This window comes from Zonotrichia leucophrys, chromosome 1 (assembly GCF_028769735.1).
Source record: "Zonotrichia leucophrys gambelii isolate GWCS_2022_RI chromosome 1, RI_Zleu_2.0, whole genome shotgun sequence".
NCBI lineage: Eukaryota > Metazoa > Chordata > Aves > Passeriformes > Passerellidae > Zonotrichia > Zonotrichia leucophrys.
This window is the reverse complement of record NC_088169.1, coordinates 69,121,193-69,144,879: the sequence shown is the minus strand read 5'-3', so window position 1 is coordinate 69,144,879 and position 23,687 is coordinate 69,121,193. Positions and strand designations below refer to the sequence as shown.

The 23,687-nt window shown below is 45.3% G+C and overlaps 1 protein-coding gene and 1 long non-coding RNA gene across 5 annotated transcripts in view; one reads left to right on the top strand and one right to left on the bottom strand.

The window, feature by feature from the left end:
• The window catches only part of KATNAL1 (katanin catalytic subunit A1 like 1), a 40,025-nt gene extending 38,945 nt beyond the window's left edge, over window positions 1-1,080 (bottom strand). For both annotated transcript variants that reach the window (XM_064716618.1, XM_064716609.1), the window contains exon 1: window positions 986-1,080. The gene's annotated coding sequence lies outside the window, so the exon portion shown is untranslated. The remainder of the gene's footprint in view (window positions 1-985) is intronic.
• LOC135449529 (uncharacterized) overlaps window positions 868-23,687 on the top strand; it is a 67,941-nt gene continuing 45,121 nt past the window's right edge. For all 3 annotated transcript variants that reach the window (XR_010440756.1, XR_010440759.1, XR_010440758.1), the window contains exon 1: window positions 868-1,000. This is a non-coding gene — a long non-coding RNA (uncharacterized LOC135449529). The remainder of the gene's footprint in view (window positions 1,001-23,687) is intronic.

Below are 23,687 nucleotides of genomic sequence, written 5' to 3'. Positions count from 1 at the left end.
GAGGAAATGGAGAGAGAAAAGGGACAAATGCTGGTATCATGACAGACTTTTGGGGAAAAAAATAGAAATGTAGCAGAATAATTTTAAAAAAGTAACACTGTGTCCAGATCACCTACTGCAACAAGCTCATCAGAGCCCAAGCGTGGTAGGAGACATGAAACTGGAAACCATAAATGCAAACTGGCCGGGGAAGCTTTCCAGAGCTCCCTCTGACCATTGCCTCCTTGGTACCCATTCCCAGCCTCCGGGCTGCTCGGCCTTCTGCACAGCTCTCTGTCCATCTGCTCCACCAGTCCTCCGCCAGCACATCTCCATCCATCCATCCATCCATCCATCCATCCATCCATCCATCCATCCATCCATCCATCCATCCATCCATCCATCCATGTGCCCCTTCCCCTGTATTCTTTCTCTCCCCCACAGGCATCCCGCCGCCCCCAGCCCACCGTCCCCTCACGGCAGGCACCCACCCGTGTTTCTCCCGCACCACCCCCATTCAGTGCCCTGCCCCGCGCCTCCCTCTGCAGCCGCACCGCCCCTGCACCCACCCTGCCAGCCGGCCCTGCCGCACCGCCCCTCCCTCCGGTCCCTCCCGCCCCTGCAGCGGCACAGGGGCTCCTCTTCCTCGCTGTTCCGCGGGCAGAGCCGCCTCAGCGCCCTCGTTCAGAGGGAGCCTCCCGTCCCCATAGGGCTCCCCTCCGCAGCACCTATCTCTTCCCCCCCCCATCCGCTGAGAGCGCTGGGGGCTGTAGTTCCCTCCCTCCGCTTCTCCCGGCAGCCCCCAGCGCCCGGCGGGGGGCGCGGACTACACTTCCCGGCACGCTCCGCGAGAGATGGGGGGCGCCCCTGCCCTCCTCCAGCCTCTACCGCTGGTTTCCCCCCCATCCCCGCCGCCTCTCTCGGCGTGGCGGGGTCCGAGCCGCCGCCGCCCGCCGCGGGCAGCAGCGCCGTGAGGGGCTGCCCCGTTCCCGGGCCCTGCCGTTACCTGGGAGAGCCGGGGGTGCGTGTCCGCGGGCGGGAGCGGCGCGGGGAGGGGGCGCAGCGCTGCGGCTCTGTCAGAGCGGGACCGGGGGGGGAGAGGCGCGGGGGGGCGGGCGGGGAAGGGGGTGCGCGCGCGCGGCGACGGGCGGTTGCCATGGCGGCGGCGGCGGGCGCGGGGAGGGGACGGCACCGCCGCTCCGGCCTCCGGAGCGCCTCCGCCTCGTCCTGCCGCCGGGGGAAAGGGATTTTCCTTAAGGAAAGGGAAACGCCGCGGCACCGCCGGCGATGGCTGCGGGCGCCGCCGCCCAGCCCACGTTTAGCAGCCCTGGGCAGGGCTCCGCGCTGAGCATCCCAGGCGGAGGCGGGCGGGAGCTGGAGCGGCGCGGGGCCCGGCCGGGCAGCAGGCAGGGAGCGCCGGAGCCCAGCGGCCGGGCTGGCTGCTGAGCCCGCCGTGCTCTGCGCTGTGCTGCGCCAGGGCTCGGGGCGGGGAGGCTGAAAACACAAAAACACAGTCACAGGGTGCGCCAGGCTGGAAGTGACCCCAGTGCGGCATCTGGTCCAGACTCCCTGCTCAGGCAGGGCCGTGCCACAGCACATGGCGCAGCATTGCGTCCAGAGCCTTCTTGAATAGCTCCAGTGAGGGAGGCTCCACAAGCACTCTGGGCAATCTGTTCCATTGCACGGTCACTGCACAGTAAAGAAATCCTTCCTCATGTTCAGCTGGAACTTCCTGTGCATCGCTTTCTGCCCTTGCGTCGTGTCCTTGCAGCTGGAACCAGCGGGAAGAGCTCTGAATACACATCAGAGCTCATTCACGCTCTGAATGCAAACCTCATGTGCTTCCACCTCGTCTGTGGGAGAGTCTAGGAAATGCAGAGCATACGCTTGTCCTGTGTGGGCATGCAGAAGGGCACCGGACCATCTTTGCTATAGCAGTGTAATACACTTTTATAGTACCATAAAGGAACAGATTTAGGGATTTGCCCTGTTCCTGGACCAAAGTGGTATTTGGCGATCAGAGGCAGTCTCACAGGTGGCACCACCCAGTTTGTGTCATCTCCTGAGGGTGAATGTTACCTAGCGTTTCTGAAACGTGCAGCTCACTGTTAATACGAGCAGCCTGGTGCCCTGCAAGGAGAGCCATGCAGTTATAAACCTTTCTAAGGATGTAATTTCACGGTTAATGCAAGACAGCCTGCGTCTGTATTGCCACCGAAAGGGGCAGTCCTGCATTCCTCTCTGATCAAGGATATGCCCTCCTGTTTGTTATTTACACCGCAGTAACACTGATGATGCCATCTGGCAAGGCAAGCCTGGGATCTGATCTGGTGGAGAGCCAGGTTTGCTCCTCCAAAAAATTAACTGAGTTCAGCTGGAACTGAAAGTTCCCGAATTAGCTGAGTCTGTGGAGCTGCTGCAGGCACAAGGAAGGCAGAGGAGATGTGGAGGCAGGAGCATCCTCTTGGATCTGCAGCCCAGCGGAGCTGAGCTGTGTTTCTGTGTGCAGCTGCACCACTGCAGTGAGCCCTTACTGCTGAAACTGCCTTGTGACAGCTCTGAGAGTGTCCCAGTGATGATGATCTTGTGATCACACCTGATAGTTGTACACGTTTTCTCCAGAAAATTTCTGTTGTTGTTACTTTAAGGCAGCAGCATGAGGTTGTATCTCACAATAAGGTTCTCAGAAATGCTAACTGACACAAGTGAGAGAGCAGGGATTGAAACTAAAAGCTCAGTATGCCTCTTAAACAATACAGCATGCATGAATGTGTCACTCGTATATCTACAGATCTTGCTTCCCTCAAAATCATGTGGAGATTCTTATGTCTTTGTGAGGATTTTGGAACCGGGGCCAAAATCGTGATGAATTCATAACAGCTGCAACTCTGACTCCCCCCTTTTCCAGATTTCTCCAAACTTGCCTGCCCATGACATCAATTCCTGCTGTTTTTTCACATACACAAAAGCATAGATGCTGTGCAGACCTTACAGAGTTCAGCCTTTCTAGGGGAGAGCAGATGATAAGCAGCCTGGTCCCAGCACTTCCATAACATCCCTTCCCACAAGACCATGTACCTCTTACCACATTAGGCAACACGTGAAGTGCTTTGTCTGAGGATTGTGTCCCCCAGCTAGGAAATTGTGACTCAGAGAAGGCTGGTAATTTGGGTGTAATCTCTATTTGTCTGGTTGGGTTTGTTTTTTTTTTTTCCCCATTCCTTCTTCTAGTAACCATTGAGTTGAGCAGGGCTACTTCTTAGTGGCAGAGCTGACCTCCCTTCTGAAAAGCACTTTTTCAACACCAGAACAATACCAGTGTCAGCCACTCTGTTTGACCACTCTGAGAGAAAGTTTGGTGAGCATAGGTCTCCACAGTTTGCCAAGATAGGCTGTGGCTGTGTCAGCAGGAAGAGCTGTGTCTTCAGGTTCCTGGCCACACACGCTAGGTGTATAGGATAATTCATGTTGGAGGGGACCTCAGAAGGTCATCTAGTCCAGCCAGACAGGCAGAAGTTAATAAACCTGTTAGTAAGCCATAAAAATTATAACTCTAAGTGTGAAATTTCTTTGTCTTTCCTATTGCTGGGTCAAATTTGAGCAAATCTGGCTGGACTTCTGCAAAAGACACTGCTTCCCTGACCTCCTTACTGAAGGTTCCTGCCTTCTCAGCAGTCCCTAGATTTAAAAACAGTAATGTTTTTAAGCCATTTTAATGCAAAATATGATATTAAAGTAATTTTATTAGCAGTTTAGGCAAATTTGCAGGACATTTTGTTGAAGCAGCTGGGACTAGTGTGTGTGTCTCATTCCACCAGCTCTGCTGTGAGGCAGAGGAGCAAAGAGGAGGTAGGAAATTGCTGGGAGGGGAGATGACATCTTAAGCCACTGAAGCTTGTTCTACTTTGAGCATATTCTCATGGCTTACAACTTCTTTATTTTTTGATAGGGGCTATAAACCTAGCAGTTCTGGATAAGAGGCTATAAACCTAGCAGCTCTGGATAAGACATGATGATGGTGGGTGTCAGCGAGTGTGGTTAGGTAGGATCCAGCTGTGTTGGTGGAGGAGAGCATTACTCACAGCCAGACCCCAGAGACTTATCATGGCTCTTTCCAGCAATCTGCAAATCTGCCAGCAGAGCTGATTGTGTGCCCGCTCACTCTGATTTATTCTAGTCAGTTCAATCAGAAGCTGATAGAAATTAATGTAACTCTTTTGCCATGAACATTAGATTTGGTTCAGAAGTGTCTCTTCAGCTAGAGTAATTGCAGACACTGTCAGAGAAGTTTAAAGCTGTGCAGTCTTGGGGTCTCTGACAGATTAACAAAACTGGTTTCTGAATTGATTTGGTTATCATTACATAAATTCCACTGACTAGAGGGCTGGCACAGGTTTTTAGCACAAAGTAGCAGAGAGCTTCATTTGTAACCTCCTCCCACCCACAAAGTTCTGCAAGGAAAAGGTTGAAATAATGTGAGAAGTCTATGAATTATGAACTGCCCTCTACTTCTGTCTTCCCTTCCCGTTGCAATTATATTTAACTAGACCACAGGAATTATTGTGCCTTCATAATAAGCTTTAATGCTCAGATGCAAACATAACTCTTTACCAAAGGTCTTACAGGCTATATGGATAAATGCTGTAATAATGAAAAGGGAAAAACAATAGGGAAGCAGTAGGGAGAAGAAGGTGCATGTTACATATTCATGGACATTACCCTTCCAAGGGAAGTTATGCACAAGTCAGTAAAGGCATCAGTAGACTGTTAATTTTCATTCACACATATTAATTGTTCTTCTGCATAGATATTTTTATGGAATTATATTTACCACTATGACACATCCACCAATTTTTCTCCTAGGAAAGAACTTCAGAGTCTGAACCCTGAGAAAGATTTAGTCAACATCCTTCCCACAAGGCACATCTCAAAGGGCTGTGAATTGTTAATAGAGAACAGTGTAAGAGAAAGCAGTTGATTTTCAAACAGGATTGATTGCAATTAAGCCTGAAGGTTTAAGCCTGAAGGTGAGAGGTGGAGTAGACAAGGATGTTTTTATTTATCTGGTTAATGTAGACATCTGTCAAGTAGACTTTTGCCTCTGAGTTAAGACTTTGGGGATACAATTCCTGCTTCAACCAAGGTGGATTGTGGCCTGAATGTGCTTAAATTTTTTCCAGTGCTTATAGCAGACTCATCTGATCAACATAAATGTAAGTGTTTGCACTGTAGATGTCTAAAGGTAGGTGACAGGAGTCCCACCCAATGTGTTGAGTTGTTAGAGCCCTAGAGAGGGAAAGCTGCCATGGCAGTTTTAAGTTGGTTGATTAAAATGATGAAGAACAGGCCAGTGTTACTTTAATGGAAATCACAGGTGGAAGAGAAGACAGATCTTTGAGATGAATTGAAACAAGCCCACAGTACACTGGGAAAACAACCTGCCTGTTCTGCTTTGAGTCTGTGGACAGAAACTGCAAAAATAAACAGGAACTAGGATATTGTGTTTCCTTTTTGAGTATACTTAATATGTTGGAGTATTATTTTTTGGAGAGGAATAAGAAAGGAGTTTACAGGAGTCAAAACAAAGAGAGAGGAAACTTGCACAGAAACCTCAGACAAAGTAGAGTCATGCCCAAGGAGCTGGATGTCAGCAACTGTTAAGTGAAAACCTGGACCAGGAAAGAAAGTTTGTTCACACCATCTCGACTTTGTGGCACACCACTAGACAGTATCAAGTGGCAAAGTTCCCTTAATCCTTCTGCTGGGGTTGAGAGCTGAGAGAAAATCTCTCGTGATGTGCTTTTGTTTGGTGGTACAACTCTTTCATGGTAAAATGTGAACTTTAGGCTGTTTCTTAAAGATGTGACATTCTGGAGTTTCACTGTCTGGAGCTTCACTGTCTGTCCCACTGCAATAAGTTTGAGCCTCACTGCTCAGTTTCTGCCACATTTGCAGAAGGATGGAGGTGTAACCAAGTTCCTTTTTGTTTTGTAGTAAGTAGCACAGTAGAAAAGGTACACTCAGCTGGTGCTCCTGCTGAGCACAAGGCAGGCAGAGTCAGCTCTTCTAGATTTCATCAGGCAGCAAGCTGCCCAGTGTGCCCATGTAAAATGACTGGCAGCTCCCCACCTAACAATACCCACAGCACCTGCTTCTGGGCACAAGTTGCAATACCATGTATGATCTATTGGCAAGTTTATTGAAGGGATGAGGGCTTAGTGGAAGTGGATACAACACCACAGGATAGTAGGCTTTGATAGTTTGAACCAGTTACATCAGTTGAGCCCATTAACTCAGGCAGAGCCATTTTAAGTCATGCTGGTATATATTATTCCCCTGTAGATGTTTTTCTGACTTATCTGTAGCAGTTTCAAATCAGGGAGCTGTTGGGCAGCTTTTTGCACACACTGTGTAGATGCTCAAACCACTAGAATAAACAAATCACAGTCTAATACATATTAATGGCTTGCCCAGCATGTTTGATTTCTTAGGCATGTTAGTTGCAGTTCCGCAGTGTGAGACACTAGAAAATGAATTGGTTTTAACAATCCACTCCTGTAAACATATTCATCCAGGAGAGAAGATAGCTACATTTAAAGAGCATTCCTTCCACAACTGTCTCAAGTAGTCCTTTGAATAGTGCTGTGATCAATGGCAATGAGCATGTTTACACTGGAGACACACTGAAAATTGGTGTTCTGGTGTGTGCCTTAGTATCAAGACTTTGCAGGGCAGGAGGTAAGCCATGCATCTTCACTGAAGGAACAACTTCAAAACTTCTGGCATTTTTTGATAAACTCTGAAACCCACGTCTCTGAATATGTAAAAAGTTCTGAGTAGATAAGAGCAATGTAGACAAGATGTAATTACAGATCAAAGCATTGAAACATTCTTTAAAAAAGTTTGAGGAGAGCAATAAAGTTAAATATACACTGGTGATCATTGTGAAGAATCTATTTTCCCTTTCTGGTCCCCTAAAATGATTACTACTGGGAATTTGCAGTGGTTTCCATGTGAACAACTTAATCTGGTTTGTATTTTAAGAGTAAAGTTGGGAATCTTTTTTTAACTTCAGAATTTAGACCGTCACTGAACAATGTGCATTCTGTTAATGTTGTTCATTTATCTAATAAACGAGCAACATGGTTGTGTCAGTAGAGGATCGGTGGCACAAAGAACAGTATCTCATAAAAGAACACACATTGGCATCACAGCTTCAGTGAAACATGTTTTAAACTATTATAACATCCCATTCACATTCTCGGGGGGAATATTCACTGCCTACATTTAAACATCTAACTTAGATGCCTAAATTAGGAGGCTTGTCTCCCTAGATGCCTTGCATAGTTGAAGGAGTGAGAGAGGCTCCTCCAGAGAGCAGTTCAGATTGTTAGTTAGGCTTCTGCTCTGAATTATCTAGAGGAGCCTCTTCAACTTTGAATGCCTTTCTGTGCTATTCTTTGCATCTTTTCCTTGATAACTAAACTGACTTACCTGATCTCCACCCCTCAGCACTTGTTCTTGCCTTCTGCTTTACATACCAGTCTGTCTCTTGGGCTAGTACAGGGGTTGATGTGATGATACTGCCAGCTAGGTTGGTGAAATCATCTGAATTGAACCCTACTGAAGAAGGTGTAACTTTTAACCTAGGTTAGGTCTCTGATATTCTTAATTGCATGATCTTGTAAACTGAGGAAGGGATGATCTTTAGCAAGGGACAGAAATGCACTGTTGACCTCTTTGCCAAGTGTGTAATCAAGAAAAAGATATGTTTAAGATGTAAGTTAAGGAGACTGAGACTTGTATCTAAGCATTGTTCTGTTCAAACACATTATTTTTATGCCATTACAGTTTCAAAAATGTCATGAAAGTTTATTATGGTTTGCATCACTTTAAGAAAGATATAATCTAGCCATGTGTCTCTGTTATCTGTGTAAAAAGTGGCCATAATTTATCCAGAATTATTTTTAGTATTTACAAATGTACCATGAAAAGGTGTGCCAAACTTTATAAAGAAGCCTAGAAGCGTGGTGTTGCCACTAGCTGCAGTCAAGTCAGAGTAGCTTAAGAAATTCTCCATCCATCAGCCAAGGGCTGCTAATGTTTCATCAGACATGCTGGATGCAGTGTGCCTACCTTTAATGGTTTACAATGCAGGCATCTGCATGTGAACTAGTTGTCTAAAATTCTTTTCAAATTCAGTGGAAAATCTGGCCTTCTGGATGATGCTTTATATGACCCGTGAGGGATGCTGAGATATGAAATGCCTACATTTGGGCAGCTGGATCCCACCTCCAGGCTGAGCAGCTGCTCCTTGTACATGGAGCACTGCTGACTACAGCAAGCAGGATTTGAGTGCCCTGTGTGCTGACCTCTAAAACCACTCAGGCTCAGCTGCTAGTATGTCACTAAAGCTTCATTTCCTGATTGGTAAAACTCATTCCAGTTCAGACAGATTTGATGCTACTGGTGTCCACCACCAGGACACTTTTGCAGTCTCTAGCAGTTAAGGTATTTCATGTTGTTACAGAGTTAACCATCCTGTTATAAAACAGTATTCTTTTAAAACAAGCATGTATTAGGAATGTGAGCCACAAACCCAATGAGGTGAGAGAATTATTAGTAGTTTTTAATAGTTTTTCATTGCATCTTTTGCTGTTTTTTAAATTCCTGGTAAGCATCTTAATAACCTGTGAAGACATTGCCTAATTATATTTATCTGTGACCTTCTACAGCTTCACTCACCCAATTGCTTCTTTTAGCTAAAGTACTCACCTTTTTCTGGTCCTTTTCCATGCAAGTAAGAATAAAAATATTCCTAAAGATTTAAATAAGGAAGAAGCTAAAATCCACAAGGAAGCACAGCTGAAGCTAAACCCCAATATGCTAAGCTGGAGTTAAACCTATATATGCTGTTGTCTTCCTGTATGCATTTCCTCATTCAAACAATTTTTCATGTCACCTTAAAAGAAAAAAAAAAGAGGGGAAGTGTTACATTTAATTTTCATGCTTGATGCATTTATAAATGTAATGAATTTACAAAATAAGCCTGTTGTGGCTTAACCCCATTAGGCAGCTCAGCCCCACACGGCTGCTTGCTCACTCCCTGGACAGTAGGATGGGAGAATCAGAAGGGTGAAAGTGAGAAAACACATGGGCTGAGATAAAAACAGTTTAATAGGTAATGCACAAGCCCCACATGCCAGCAAAGAAAATTAAGGAATTCATTCACAACTTCCCAGAGCCAGGCAGGTGTTCAGCCATCTCCTAGGAAAGCCAGGCTCCATCATGCTTAATGATTACTTGGGGTGATCAACATCATGACTCTGAACATCTCCCCTTCTTCCTTCTTCCTCCAGCTTTATACACTGAACATGACACCCCATGGTCTGGGACATCCCGTTGGTCAGCTAGGATCAGCTGTCCCTGCTGTGTCCCCTCCCAGCTCCATGTGCACCCCCAGCCCAGTCACTGGTGGGGTGGGGTGAGAGGCAGAAAAGGCCTCGACCCTGTGTAAGCCCTGCTCAGCAGCAACCAAAACATCCCCACGTTATTACAGCACAAATCCAAAACACAGCCCAGCACCAGCTACTGTGAAGAAAATTACCTCAATCCCAGCCAAAATCAATACAAGAGCCTGAAGTCTTCACATCCTTTTACAGTGTAGAAATACATATATGATGAGGGTACTTGTGCTTTAGAAGATAGAGGTTTCTATAATTACAGGTTACAAAAGAACAAAGGTTATCAAAAGAAGTTGTTCCTAGTGCACAGGAGAATAATATTCTATGGATTTCTCAGGATGGGGAAGGCAATTATTTTTATCATTTTTATTCTGGATTCCTGTTTTGCTCAGATACCAAAAAACCCCCCTCCTATTGAGACAGTCCTTGGGACATTTTTATGTGATGAAAGCAGTCTCCATTGCCACTGTTGAGTGCAGTGCTGGCTGATATGGGCAGACAACCTATGCCATTATTTGCAAGTGTCTGCAAAGTCTGTATCTACCCAAGAGAGACAGAGTTTACCATCCCAAGGCTCAGTGGTGCGTGCTGATGCACACCAAGGATGCTTAGGGCTACTCCAGACTGCTCTGTCTACACCACACAGCCCTGAATCCCTGGATCTTACATGGATGTACCCTGTGGTGTCCATCTCTGCCCAATGCAGAACCTGCAGGAATAGTGTTGGGAGACAGCATGGGTCTGGGAGAGCCAAATACAATGTTCCTGGCCTTACTGCCATTTGGGGCAATCTCGAGAGTGAATGCAGGGGATGTGCCTGAAGAGGTCCCCAAGGAGAAAGCTGCAATTCAGCAGAGGGGACAGTTGGGTGCTCAGACTTCCTCCCTGCCAGTGTGGGACACAGTGGTACCCCGTCCTAAGTACCCAGTTTTAGTCCAATGGTAGGATGAGTTCTATATAAACACACACATTCCTATAGATTAGCTGAGCATCTGTGTTACTGTATGCAGATTTTAGAAACACAAGTGGTTTAAATACCATATATCTGAGGCACCTTAGTCTTTCATACGTACTGCTGAAATAAAACCACTTACATTCCTAGTTAGTAGCTTACCTGCAACTCGGCAGAGCTTTGGCTGGGTCTTAGATGTAAATATAACATTTTCTTCCTGAGATAGCCTACACTTCAGTGATATTTTTAGTAGACATGCAGTGCAAAAGTGAAATAGATTATATTAATCGTTGTCTAGAAGCTTTCTATCCACTGCATAGGAAGTCCTTATTACATTTTTCATCAGGCCATATGGCATCTAAATATAATGTGCTAAATTACTAATGCAGGACAATAAATAACATTATGATTATGTGTTATGGGTGCCACCTCATATGTGCACAACAAGTAATTATAGTTGGGATGAGTAATGGAGATTTGAGTGTTATATTTAGGAATATATGGGAAAGGACACAATTTGTCATTAAGGATGGTAATTGTCTCATCTCACTTTGCAGATTCAATAAGTAGGTGTCCATACTAAGCCAGTCATCTGTGACTGCATCTGTGATCAGTGGAGAGGAACAGGGACTTCAAAAGATAAATGGTCCTTCCTCTCTTAGACAAATATTTTCAGAGGACTGCATCCCAAAGTCTCACACAAACAGAACATCTTTCTAGGGAAAAAAAAGAGCATCCAGGAAGACCTGGTCACACATTGTAACCTTACTCAGATGAATCTCCAAGTCTTCTCTGCTTCAGTGAGTAATCATCCATAGTGAAACTTTTGATGGTGTTTATTTAAGCCTTTTTTTTATGTTCCAGTGAAAAGTTTCATTACTTCCCTAGGCACTGTATACCAGTGCTTAATTTCCCTTAATCCTACTCTGTTGTCTAGTGGTTTAATGTAAATATCCTTTACTGCAATTTATCCCTATTGCTTCTTGTTCTAATCAACATAAACAAGTTTATTTCATCCTTTTTCACAAGCACTTTCACATATTTGAAGATTCCCCTGCCCCCAGTTTTCTTTCTTCTTGACATCGTTTGTGTTTTGTCCCTGAACTAAAGTACAAGTAAAGCGATATTAGTAGGATTTATGTAGAGTTAAACCTTCCCTCCCCTACCCCTTCATGCCCCCAGTAACCTCAGTGTTGCTCAGACTCCACGACAGCACTGATCTATCTTGCTGCACCCATGGTTGTGACTCCCTAATGCTGTTGGTCTCTCAGCCCTGGCTAATTTCAAGTGAGCACTCCCAGCTTCTTCCTGGAAAATTAGGGACAGGAGAGGGTTAAGTGTTTGGTTGTTTAACACTTTTTATGGACACTAGCTGCTTCACAGATTTGCCAGTGTTTACAAGCATAATGTAGTTTTTGACTCATATCTGCCTTTTTAATTTTCATGTAACATTTTCACTGACCTTCCATGCTTTTTAATTTCTTTACAGTGATACCTTCATAATTTCCACAAATCCAGCCATTTTGTTTGAGTGTACTGAAACATGCTTAAGGATTTTGTGAGTTACGCTTCACAGAGAACATTTCACAGAACTATACATTATACCACAAAATTGTTCTTACCATGCTAATTTAAAACATATTTTTCTTTAGGTTAGTTCATAAAGAGAGAGGAAGGAAGATATTTAGCTCCAGACAGCACTTGCAATAGAAATCAGTTATTTCTGTACAGCATCTTTCCTTTGAAATATCACTAAATGATTTCCAGAGAGAGGAAGAATGTAATTTAATGATCCCTTGCACAGCTCAAACACCTTTCATCAGAGCATCTCAAAGCATTTCAGACAAGCCTCAAAGCTTGTCTGTTTTTCCCCAACTATTTCAGTTGGCCTAATAAAAGATACTGTCTTCCTACACACATTGTATTGTTTAGCACTCAAAGCATTATCATACTTGTTTTACCGATAAGTAAAAAGGGCACAAAGGATCCACACAGTTTTATTTGAGACAGTGAATCTAAGGTGAACTCTGTGGGGTCTGGTTTTCACTGAGTCTCCAGGATGTGCAGAATACATGTTCTCAGATTACAGGCAGACATGTAGAGGGGAGTCTTCATTCCACTTACATCAGTGGCAGAGTTCCCACTGATCTGAATAAGGCTGAAATCACATCCGAGCTTTTCTAGCTGCTGCCTGCCAAAGTCAGCTTCAGACCTGTGCATCCTTCCCATCTTCTGTGTCACTGTTAGTAATGGAGGTTCTGTCACGCCATGCCTGCCATGCCTGGCATTTCCCCCCCAAATAAGTGAACAAGACAAGTCTAAATAAGGAATGAGAGACCCCAGCAACAGGAGGGGGTGAGTGTGTGGTGTGTGGTTAACAGTGTCCCTGCAGTCACTGCAGATCCCTGCATCTGCCTGCACGCTCCCTGTGCTGACTAAAGGACCCCTATGAAGAGCCCTTTGGACAGGCTTGCCCTGAACTGGATGTGTGCTGTCCTGGCTCATGAGTGTTCCAGGCTGCAAATGTGCTGCTGATACCACCACAAAAACCATATCACGTCCTTGTTACTATGTCTGACCTTTTTAATTTAAGGACAATCTAACCATTTTGAGAAATCTAGCAATCTCTTTCAGCTTCATTTTTGCTTAATTAAGACTGTGGATTTGGGCATACAGCACCAAATGCACCCAAAGAAACTGTTGTCTTAAGGAATTAACAGTCTCAAAACAATGATCATTAAATCTTTTTACATACTGCCTGTGGAGTATGTACTTTCATCAGGAGCCGTATTGTAAACAGAAATACAAACACTAAACTACAGATTACAAAAAGGAGCACAAAGAGAGAGAATTCCATATACAGATGTCTTCTGCTATTGAGGATAGATGAATATGGTCCTGATGAGAAACAGAAGATATGTTCATTCTCACTCCCTGTTCTGTCCATTTGTCCCTTGCTACAGGGGTCTTCTCAAGCTTGATGGGGGTGCAGCCTGGGTGGCTGGTCTTAGTATATTCTTGTTTATTTTTAAGCAAAATGATCACTAAATCCTCTTGCTGTGGTGCTAGACTGAGAACAGAAAGCTCTTGCCCATCTGGCATTTGTTATCTTCAGCTGTCTTTCCTCTTTCATAGGTATTTCAGGTCATGGATAAGTTAGAGGAAAAAAGAAAGTTTTTCATACCACCAGTTTCAATTTGAAGGTAAAGAACACCAAACAGACAAGGTCTGAGAGTAACTTCTAGGCTCACAGAAATATTTTCATGTCTTTTTGGCAAAATTATATGCTAGTGTTTCTATACACATCATGTATTACAAGCCACTTGCAAATCTTTATATCTGATCATTCTCTCATTGTGTTGGAAAACAATATGTGGGAGTTTCTTTCCATACTAGATCTTTGTGGGTAACTTGCTAGTAAACTAATTTTACATGACTCAGATTTAAATAATAAAAAGGCTTAACTCCAGTCTGAGAAGAGTTTATTGTCCACAACTGTAGCCTAGAGACAAACTCCAGCACCTTTGGGACTCGGCTGAGGCAGCAATTAGGCAGCATTTTATTGTGATGCAGTGAGTGCGCAAAAGATGAAGCTGGACTACTCTCAAGAGCTTAGAAACAAAATTGGCTTCCTGGAGAGAGAACATAAGAAATCTGGCAACCTAAAAATATTTAAAGAGCTTAGGGCTCCCAGGGGAGAATTTCAAGCTATTGAAGTGGAAAAGACTGAGCATTTGCTAAGATTGAAAAAAAAAAAAAGGGGGGGGGGGTACATGAAAAACGACAAAGTGGGGATTTTTTTGCTGTAGCATTTTTCAAAGGGGAAAATATAATAAACCTGAAATCAATCAGTAACACAGACTTCAATGCAGCGTTCCAAATCAAACAGCCCTGGCTTGAAAACAGGAGTCAAAAGAGATTTTTTTTTTCATTTCAGAATTATAAGGGATTGAGGCCAAGAAACCATTAAATGAGGTGAAAGGTCTAGGGTAGAGGGCATCTTAAGCAAGTATAATGAAGTCATGGTTGCTTCAGCAGCCACGTTCCCGAAGGGTTTTGCTGTGTCTGTCACTGTGTGTCTGTTCCTCTGAATCTGGCTCCCTGGCCTCTGGGTTACGTGCCAGAGCGTGCTGCACCAGGCACCCTGCAGAGCCCCTTTCTGCAGCCCCAGAACGTGAAGCATCCCTGTGTCAGAATGCAGCCGTGCAAAATGGGATTTATCTCGCCATCGTTTGGTGTGTGTCATGTGTTCACCTGGGAGCTGGCTATGCCTGACTCCATGTATTATCAGCGGGGAGCAGCAGGAGCTCACGAGGCACAATTGAGTTCAGCTGAGTGTAAATTTCTATCTTATGCCAAAAGTGTCCATTTTTCTCACTTAAAACGGCGTCCTAAGGTGACTGAGTAGCAAATGGACACCTACTGCTTAAACATCTACATTTGTTCAATGAGCACTACCCACGCAACTGGCATCACCCCCGTGCAGACTGTGTGTTAGAGGCTTCTCTGCTGTTTTCTTCATGCAACATATATCTAGGACTAAGATGAATTAGCTGGAACAGTTGCATTTATGTCCCAACAGGAACTAGAGGGTGCAGAGTGTTTACCTTGTTGTAGGCTCTTCTCTTACTTGCCACCATTCCTCCGCATTATGCTGACAGCCCTGTCTTATATCACCCCTCCAGCCAGATTTGGGGGCTGAGGAATGACTGTCAGTAAGGAGAGGGATGAGGATCACCACAGAATGGAAATGAAGAAGGCAGGTGGAGGGAAGGAAGCAATGCAGTGTGAGGAAGGGCCAGGATACTTTGTATGCAGAGTAACAGCAGCCCAGTGTGTCTCCTGGGCATCCTCAGGGCAGCGCAGTTCACAGTCCTGAGCTCTGTGTGTGTAAGGCAGCTGAGGAATAGATCGCTCAAGTTCTCCACCTGGGTCCTGGGCTGCACTGCAGGTAGAGGGAGCATGCTGTGTGTTATTCTTTGACATGAAATGAACCCTGCCACACACATCCTACCTGCATCTGGTATTACCACCCTGCCTCAGCCATACAGCTCAGCCCATGGTTTCATGTATCAGAGGCAAACCCATCAAATGACAAAAGAAACTCAGAGATGTCTGAAGGATTTCTCCCCCAAGGGCAGAGCCAGGCAACTGATCAAAAAGCAAAGTCATGCTCTGCTCTTCTGTACCTGAGTAAACTTCACCTGCACAAACTTTTGACATCTCTGTTGACTGACAAAGCTGTGCATAGGCAGAACAAGTCAATGAGTTTTAAATAGTCTCCTGAGGATTACCCATTCAGTGCTGAAGGTAATTTCTTCTCATGGTCCCAAGGCATCCCTTTCATGTATTTAATGTCATAGGCTTCCCATGCTGTTGTTGTGTTGCTGGTTTTGAAGTTTATTATCTCTGTCTGCAATTCGCAGTGCAGACAGTGTTTGCTGCTGTTATCACTAATCATCAGTCTGAGGGCCTGGTACAAGTGTGATACCCAGTATCAGGGGGCTTTGTTGAGCCCTACTCACAGGCTGTATATATTGTAAAGCCATCTTGCTCACCCTGCACTTGATTATTGGGAAATTGCCCAGAATTCATCTCTTTTGTTTGCCAGAAATTAGGGTTATGATAAGCAGCAGGGAAAAGGACAGCATTATCTTCTCTGAAATGCACCAGCATAGCAGCCAATTTCTGGACACACCATTCATAAACCAGGAAGCAAAGAGCTGGCTGGTGTGCAAATGTAACAGCAAACACGGCGTTCCCTGGAGAGGCTGAGCTGTAATGTGCAGAGACAATGTGGGCAGCTCTGGATGAGCAGAGGACATGTGGATCTCAGTGTGCTGCAGACAGCTGTGGCTCTGCTATGGCATGGTGGAAGGCCAGACATATACTTAAGGCATTTCCTGCCTCACCACTGTCTGCTCAGAGCACGATACACACTTCCTATATGTCCAGAAGACCTCGGATAAATGCAGTCACATCTGCAGGAGAGGGGGAATTGAACCCTGTACCCAGGAGCCCATGTTCAGGACCTGTATGGAAGTACTCTGTGGTCACTGCCATATCAGTGGTAAGGATCAGTGCACACTGCATGGCACCCCATGATGCTGAAGAGCAGACAGTGCTGAGGATCTGTGCAAATGCACCCATCCCAGGCCTGAGCTGCTTTGTGCTGGAGATCCTGCCACTTCACTGAAGTGGTGCACAGGAGAAGGACCGTGATGGAGGGTGGATTCAGCTAAACATGGGAAGGAACAGCCTGGGCTGTGAAGGGAAGTGGGTATACCTTAAATGGGTTTGTTGTTGACAGGACAATCTGCAGCCCCAGAGTCGGGGCCTTATGGTAGAAATCCAGAGCCATGTGCCCTTCTGCAGTACACCCTTTGTTGCTGGATGAGCATCCACAGACAAAGCACATATTGCAGCAAGGCTTGCAAGAAAGCAGGTATAATCCATTGTCATATTGCTAGGTGACAAGAAAATAAATGCTTTTATGCCTACCAAGGTGTGACTATCTTTGTCAGTTATGTAACCCACTTGTTCATGCGGTTGTCAGGATCAAAAGATCTTACACAGCTTCTTGGCCTTCAGAAACCCTAAAGATCTGGGCTACATTGCATTAACATGATGCATACTATAGAAGGATTAGGACATCCTCAATAAACTCTTCTTGTGGCCATATATTTGCTTTTCTCAGGTGAGCTCAAATCTGCAATACACAGTGATTAAAAAACAAGCCAACTCTTACAAGTCTTTCAACTTTAAAGTTACATATTTAATAAACAATTAACCCAAATCATACCTTGTTTTATAGTAGAGATGTGAAAGGGGATCAGATGTATGAAGTGTCAGGTCAAGGCTAGTTTAAGACACACTTCAGACACTAAAAAACACCAGTAGCACTTTGTACTCTTGTTGAGATCTCACCAAGCTACACCATCTCAAAGTATTCTGCAAACAAGCAGTTGTGCCTCTGCTGTAAGAGATATCAGTATTACTCCCATTACAGATAGGAAAAGTTAAAACAAAAGGGACATGGATTTGTCTCTTTTCAGTGGCAGAGCTGGGATCGGATTCACTTGTCCTGATTTTTTGCTCTAAGCACCAGTATTGTTTCTCAGGTGTTATCTCAGCCAAGCCTTCACTGATGAACAATGGGGCAGGAAGCAGAGTAAAGCCAAATAAGGCCAATGTTCATCTTGAATTAGATCAATACTAATGGAACCTGAGTAGCTGCTTGGAAATTACTACAGGTTGACAACTCGATAATATGAGGAAGAGAAAGACCTGTGGATTTTGGTGAGGAAAGAGGTCCTTGGGGAAAACCTCTTACAAACTAAAACCAGACTAACAGGTGAATTTTGGTATCTGTTCATCTGTTCTTTGTGGTGTAGCTGAGTTTGACATGTCATTACTTTCCTTGGTTTACACCTATTTTATTTTGTACCTGGAAATCCCCGCTACTCACAGTGAACTGTTGCCCACTAGATGCTCTGAACACACAGTTCATGGCCCCTGTGACCTTCTGAGCATTGAAGATGCATTCAAGCTTGGCCAGAATATGGCAAAGGCAAGGGGACTTGCCTCAAGGTACAGAATTGAGATGGCATTGCATGAAACACAGCCATCGGCATCTCTGTAGACACTGACTCACTTTCAGAATTAGAGGTTCCAGGATATGGAATAGAGGGGGAAGAAACCCAGGGAGAGCCCTTCTCAGGCAGATGAAGCACTTTGAGTGCTGTTCTGGTGAGGAATGCTTTTTTATCTTCTGTCATGTGCATGAGCCACTTCCCTTGGAGCATCCCTCTCTGCCGTTGTTCTCATCTCTACTATCCCCACTCCTAGGCAGATGCTGATGCTGTCTGGACATGCCTTGTGGAAATGAGCTTCTCTATGGGATGGAGGACTGCACGCTGCCTTTGGAGAAAAGGAGGGCCAGGATTACTGCTCCCAGAAGTACTGAAATAGCTATTTACCCACAGCAAGAAAATGTTATTTTTGGGGCAAAAGGGAGCTGTAATGTTTTCCTGTTACAGTAGTTGGCAGCATTTCTCTATAGCCCAAACAGTTCTTTCTTTACTCTTTGCTGTAAACTAGGAGAGACATATATGAGCAATTCTGTAATTCAAACAATAAGTAAGACAGGTTTAAACCCTGGGAGACTATGGGGATGGAGTGAAGGGATAGCAGGGTGGGACCCTGTACTAAGAGCCTAAGCTGAGAGGATACTGGTGGCTATGTGCAGAGAAAAGTTGCATGCACAGTGATTTTCAAAGCATAGACTATTTGGAATAAAGTAAGGACATCTCTTGCAGTTTTTCTCCTGGGTTCATCCAGATGTTTCAATTTACTAGATTGGAGTGGTGGCATGGGGAAATGTGAACCAAATGAGTTAGCTAAGACAACTGCACTTTGAGGCTGAGGTAGCTGAATGAGCTGATCTAAAACAGGAGGAGCATTTCATGGAAATACTGAAGAAAGCTACGTAGCAACTTGCCTTTCCTACAGAACAGATTATAAGCCATCCAATGACCCTGGTTTTCCTCTTCCATTAACATCTTAAACCTCTTTTGCTTCAGGGGAAGGTTAATGGAGAGGCTGCAGTGGCTTAATCCTGGCAGAACTTGTCTTACTCTGTAGCTTCATCTTACAGGGGTCACACAAACCTGACAGACAAGGGAAGAATGAATTCTCTCTTCAGGGAATGCTGAGGGGCCTCTAGTTCAGCTGGTTGCCAGTGTTTGCCCATTTTGCCTAGTCAGTGTGAGCACTAGGTCCTTTTCTGCACAGTTCCTCACACAGCTGCGTCACTGACTCTTCACCAGACACTCTTCCCCCAGGCCAGGCACCTACCAAATACACTCTCCCACCAGCAACATGCCATAACCAAGAAAGAAAGACACTTGATTTTGGACAAAATTTTGTTCTTTGGAGAGAGTGTTGACCATGATGTGGCAGATTCAGCCGGGGTATAAGCTGCTGCTGTAGCTATAGCCATGGTGCAGCAGGTGTTAAATCTAGTGCATGGGTTGCACTGAACACATTTGCAGCTTGGGTGCATAGCTGGATGGTAAAACTGTAAACACCTCAGGCCTAAATACCACAGGAAAACCCCACACTTGCACATATATCAGATGTGTTTTCCTCATGGCACCATTCTTTAACAGATGGTTTTTAAAGCCCTTTTCTCTGTGTTCAAAGGAGCAGAGGAATGTTTGCATCCATCCCATGGCAAGGCAGTGGCCTGCCCTGCCCTCCTCCCGCGGGCATTTGGGGTGGTTTGTGGGCACTGCAGAAGCTGTGTGGTTTGGTGCACAGCCCTCTGACTCCTGGGGGCTCAGCCCTACGGTGGCAGAAAGGCCAGACTTGCACTTTCCAGCTCGGCATCCCTGGCCATCTCCTTGTGCCAGCTCCAGCGTCCACCCAAGCAGTCGGCCAATTCAGCAAACTTAGCCAACTGAAAATTAACCCTACCAAAAGAGAAAAACACCGGGAGAGGAGGATTGCACTGAGACCAATCAGCCCCTGGCACCACAGACCCTACTGCCAAAGGAGCACAAGAGTCAGCAGAGGGGGAGAGCTGCCTTGTGGCTGGAGCCCAGCTGTAGGTCAACTTAGGCCAGTTGTGAAACCGCGCAGCCCCTGCGCTGCCGAGAGAGCGGGCGTGCTCACCAAGAAACCTCTCTGCGGAGAGCTTCACTGTCAGTGTTTGTGTTAGGGAGCCTGGAACGTCCCTCGTGGATCCAGCCACTTCCGTGATTCATGTCTGAGGCCTTGAAGATTTAATGGCTATTTTCCCAAGCAAGAAAACTGCAGATTCTCACTGCACGTGCACTGTGAGTGCCCTTCGAGGGTGATTTTGTGTCATCTCACTAGAGGAACTGCCTGAGGGCAGAGCTGGGTCTTGTTCTTTTGCAAAGTGGGAGGCATAAATAGTTAATAGAAGAACAAAAGAGGACAGCTCTGCCAGGGTATACACCAGGGAAAGTGAGAGCACAAATTAACCTTATGGCTTGCCTTCTGAAGAACCACAGAAAGTTTTGGATGTTTTTACAGTAGTGTAGCAGCAGCGATGGTGTGAGGCTATAACCATGACAGAATTTATAGAAAGAGATTAGGTCTACCAGCTGCCCATGTTGTAGTAAGCAGACACATAAGCTCTTCTTCAGGCCTGTTTTAGATTTGAAGAACTTATGTCTCTGAAAGCATGTTTTGCCTAGGAAATAGGCTGGTATAACAAACATCTTTTCCACCGGTCCTGCCCCACTGCTGATTTAAGGGCACTCCTCTGGCAAAAGTTTCAGCTGGAAATTCAATTCTCAGTCTTGAAACATTAACTCATAGATCTACATTGTTAAAGGCACATCAGAGGCAGGAGTGCGGTGCACCCAGTTACAGACTGAATTAATTCTTCTCCATTCCCTCCCCCCTGCCAGGCACCACCACACGCCATCTAGTGAAGTAACAAAGAACGCTGCCAGACATACTGTGCACATGTAGGCTACATTTATCGTATTAAACCATGAAACGATGCCTACTGGAGAGAGCAGGCTCCTTTTTTCAAACTCCAGTTATTTATTTTAAGGTAGCTACCCTAAGGAAAGGGCCTTTCCCAGCCCTTGCTGTTACGTAGAGACTGGGGCACTTATCATCACTACTGTGATGGGATTGATACAAGCAGAAGACAAAACTTACACCAAAATTGCTTAATACATACTCAGTAAGCTTGAAGATGCCTGTAAGGTATCTTACTGGCTTCCTGGCTTAAAGGCAGATGCTGTTTCAAAACTAACTTTACCACGGTGAAACTACAGCCCGGAGTGAGCTGCCCTCCTTGGCCCTTGAAAGCCACATTCCTGCCGCTGGCGTGGCTGCAGCCTGCGCTGCGGAGCTGCGGATCCCTGCGTCCTTCCTGCTTCGGGCTGTCGTGCTCTAGCAGCAGCCAGAGTACAGGAAGCAATGCCGAGCACACACCCTCCCTTTGTGCTCTAGGAAACTTCCAAAGGCAGCAAACACTTGTCCTTTGTCAGCGAATAAAGCACAGAGCGTAAGGCACAGAAGATTTATAGGTGTGCTGTCCCGGCACTGCGTGCTTGGATTTACCCTCACTCAGATCCCATTTACTTTAATAGGGATGTTGCTGCTAAAACCCGGCACGATGTTTAAAATATTTACCCCATAGAGAGCAGATAATCTGGGAAGTAACAAGGTGTCATTTCCTACCAAATGTGCTCTCTGACTATAACCACATGTTAATGGTACTATTTAGGGGCATGCTAGAGCAAGGAGCCAATTCACCACTTACCAGCACAGTTAAACTGTGCCGCCATGTGAACTAGGAGGGTTCTGTTTGCTGTCATGCTGATATTTGTCAGATAGGAAAAAGAAAAAAAATTATAATACCAAAGCTGGAACATCAGGCTTCCTTGTGGTGGCTTGCTTTCATTATTTTTCTTTTAATCCTCAGGACAAAATAATTTTTTTCTTGCAGTCCAACTCTGAAGTTTATTAGATTTCTACGAGTGCTTCAGTGGTGCTCCTCACACGTGACCACCACAGCTGACATGGTGGTCCTAGAGATCATGTTAGGCATGGCAGAAGGATGCTTAACATCAGGAATTCTGCCTCCCTTTTCAAGAATATCAAAATGCTACCTAGCCTTTCATTTTGCCAGGATTTTGCCCATTCTGGTGTTGACATCAGCAGATTTTACTCTGTCATTTGCAACACGAAGCAAAGACAGCAGCTGAGTTCTCCCATCACTTCACCTACCCCTTGCTCAGTTCTGAATGAAGGCACATCAGCACAGCACAGCTCCAAACCTCTGAAGAAGCCATAAAACCCAGCAGCCCCTATGAAACTGTAGCCTTTCTCCTGCCCAGACAAAAGTGGTGCTTGATTGACTCTCCTTGTCAGTGGACAAGGAGACTTGTTATGAGATGTATTAATGAGTGTGTTGGGAGGGATTAACCACAGTCCCTCACCTTGAAATTGCTTCAGCTTGATTTCTTATGGAAATGAGGGCAGCTGTATACATATATCTCAGTCTCTGCTTTTCTGCATATCTTCCCTTCCCCCAGCATCTTCTGAATTCTCTGACCAATGTCAGCAATCTGTAATAGAGGAGTAGCAGTCTTAAAGATAATTAAGTTGCTAAATGTTCATTAAAGCTGGCCATGAACTACAGGAGAAAGAACTTATTGTCATTTAAAATAACAATGTGGCTCAAAACTAACTTGTCCCAAAGAATCCCTGCTGCGGAGGATATTATGCGAACTCTTTTTTTCCTCCCTACACATGTGCTTACTAGAGCAGAATCCAGCCCTAAAAACTGCAGTTTCTTTATAAATTATTTCTAAGGTGGAATCCCAGATATTATCGCATGGATAATTAACCATCAAACACTAATGAATCCCTTCAAATATGGTGCAAGGCATCACAGAGAGTGTGCTGTAACGTGCTGCCAAATGAAGCAGTCTATTCAAAACTGTAATGGGATCACTAGTAGAGTTGCCCAAAACTCTAGAAATAATCTAGTGGGATTAGAAAAGTTCCCTTTGATGAGGGGTATGTGGTAGCATCCAAACGGTTTTCACCAGGTGCTCGCGTGGAGCTTGTTGGGCATGTTGAGCTTGTGCACGTGTTGCTGTTCACCCATTTTGTACTCTAACCCCATCCATTTTGTGCATGCTGGCATGGCAGCAGCAGCAGCAGCAGCAGCAGCAGCATCTCTGTCTCAGGCAGTTTGCAGGGAGGAGTCACCTCACTCTGCAGCCCTGCCCCACAAATGCAAGAGAGCAGAGTCTCGGAGCACAGATTGAGCAAAGAGCTGACATTGGGAGCCCAAAGCCCCTTGTGCTGTGACACAGAAAAGGGCTGGGAGTGACAGACGTTCCCTGCTCATCCCCGAGCCCAGAGCTACCACTTGAAACAGATGTCTGTGTGAAAAAGGCCTCACACCTGCCAAACCACCAGCCTCAAGCTTCCTTCCTTGTTTCTTCAGGCCTCAGACTAATAACAGCATTTGTGCAATATGTACTGCGGCCTGTGGTTTTCTCTTGTCCCTGTACACATGCTATTGAACCTCCCTGGAGCAAAAATCAGACAGCAAAGCCTTACAAGATGGCAGAAAAGAGGTGAACAGTGAAGCAATGCGTACTCTGCTCAGCTGGGTTCACTTTTCAACACCAATAAAAAAGGAGGAAAAGCGTGGGTCAGTGTTGCAAACCTTGCTGGAGTGGCATTTGAATCTGATAAATACTGCAAGCACCTCATTTGCACGTCAACTG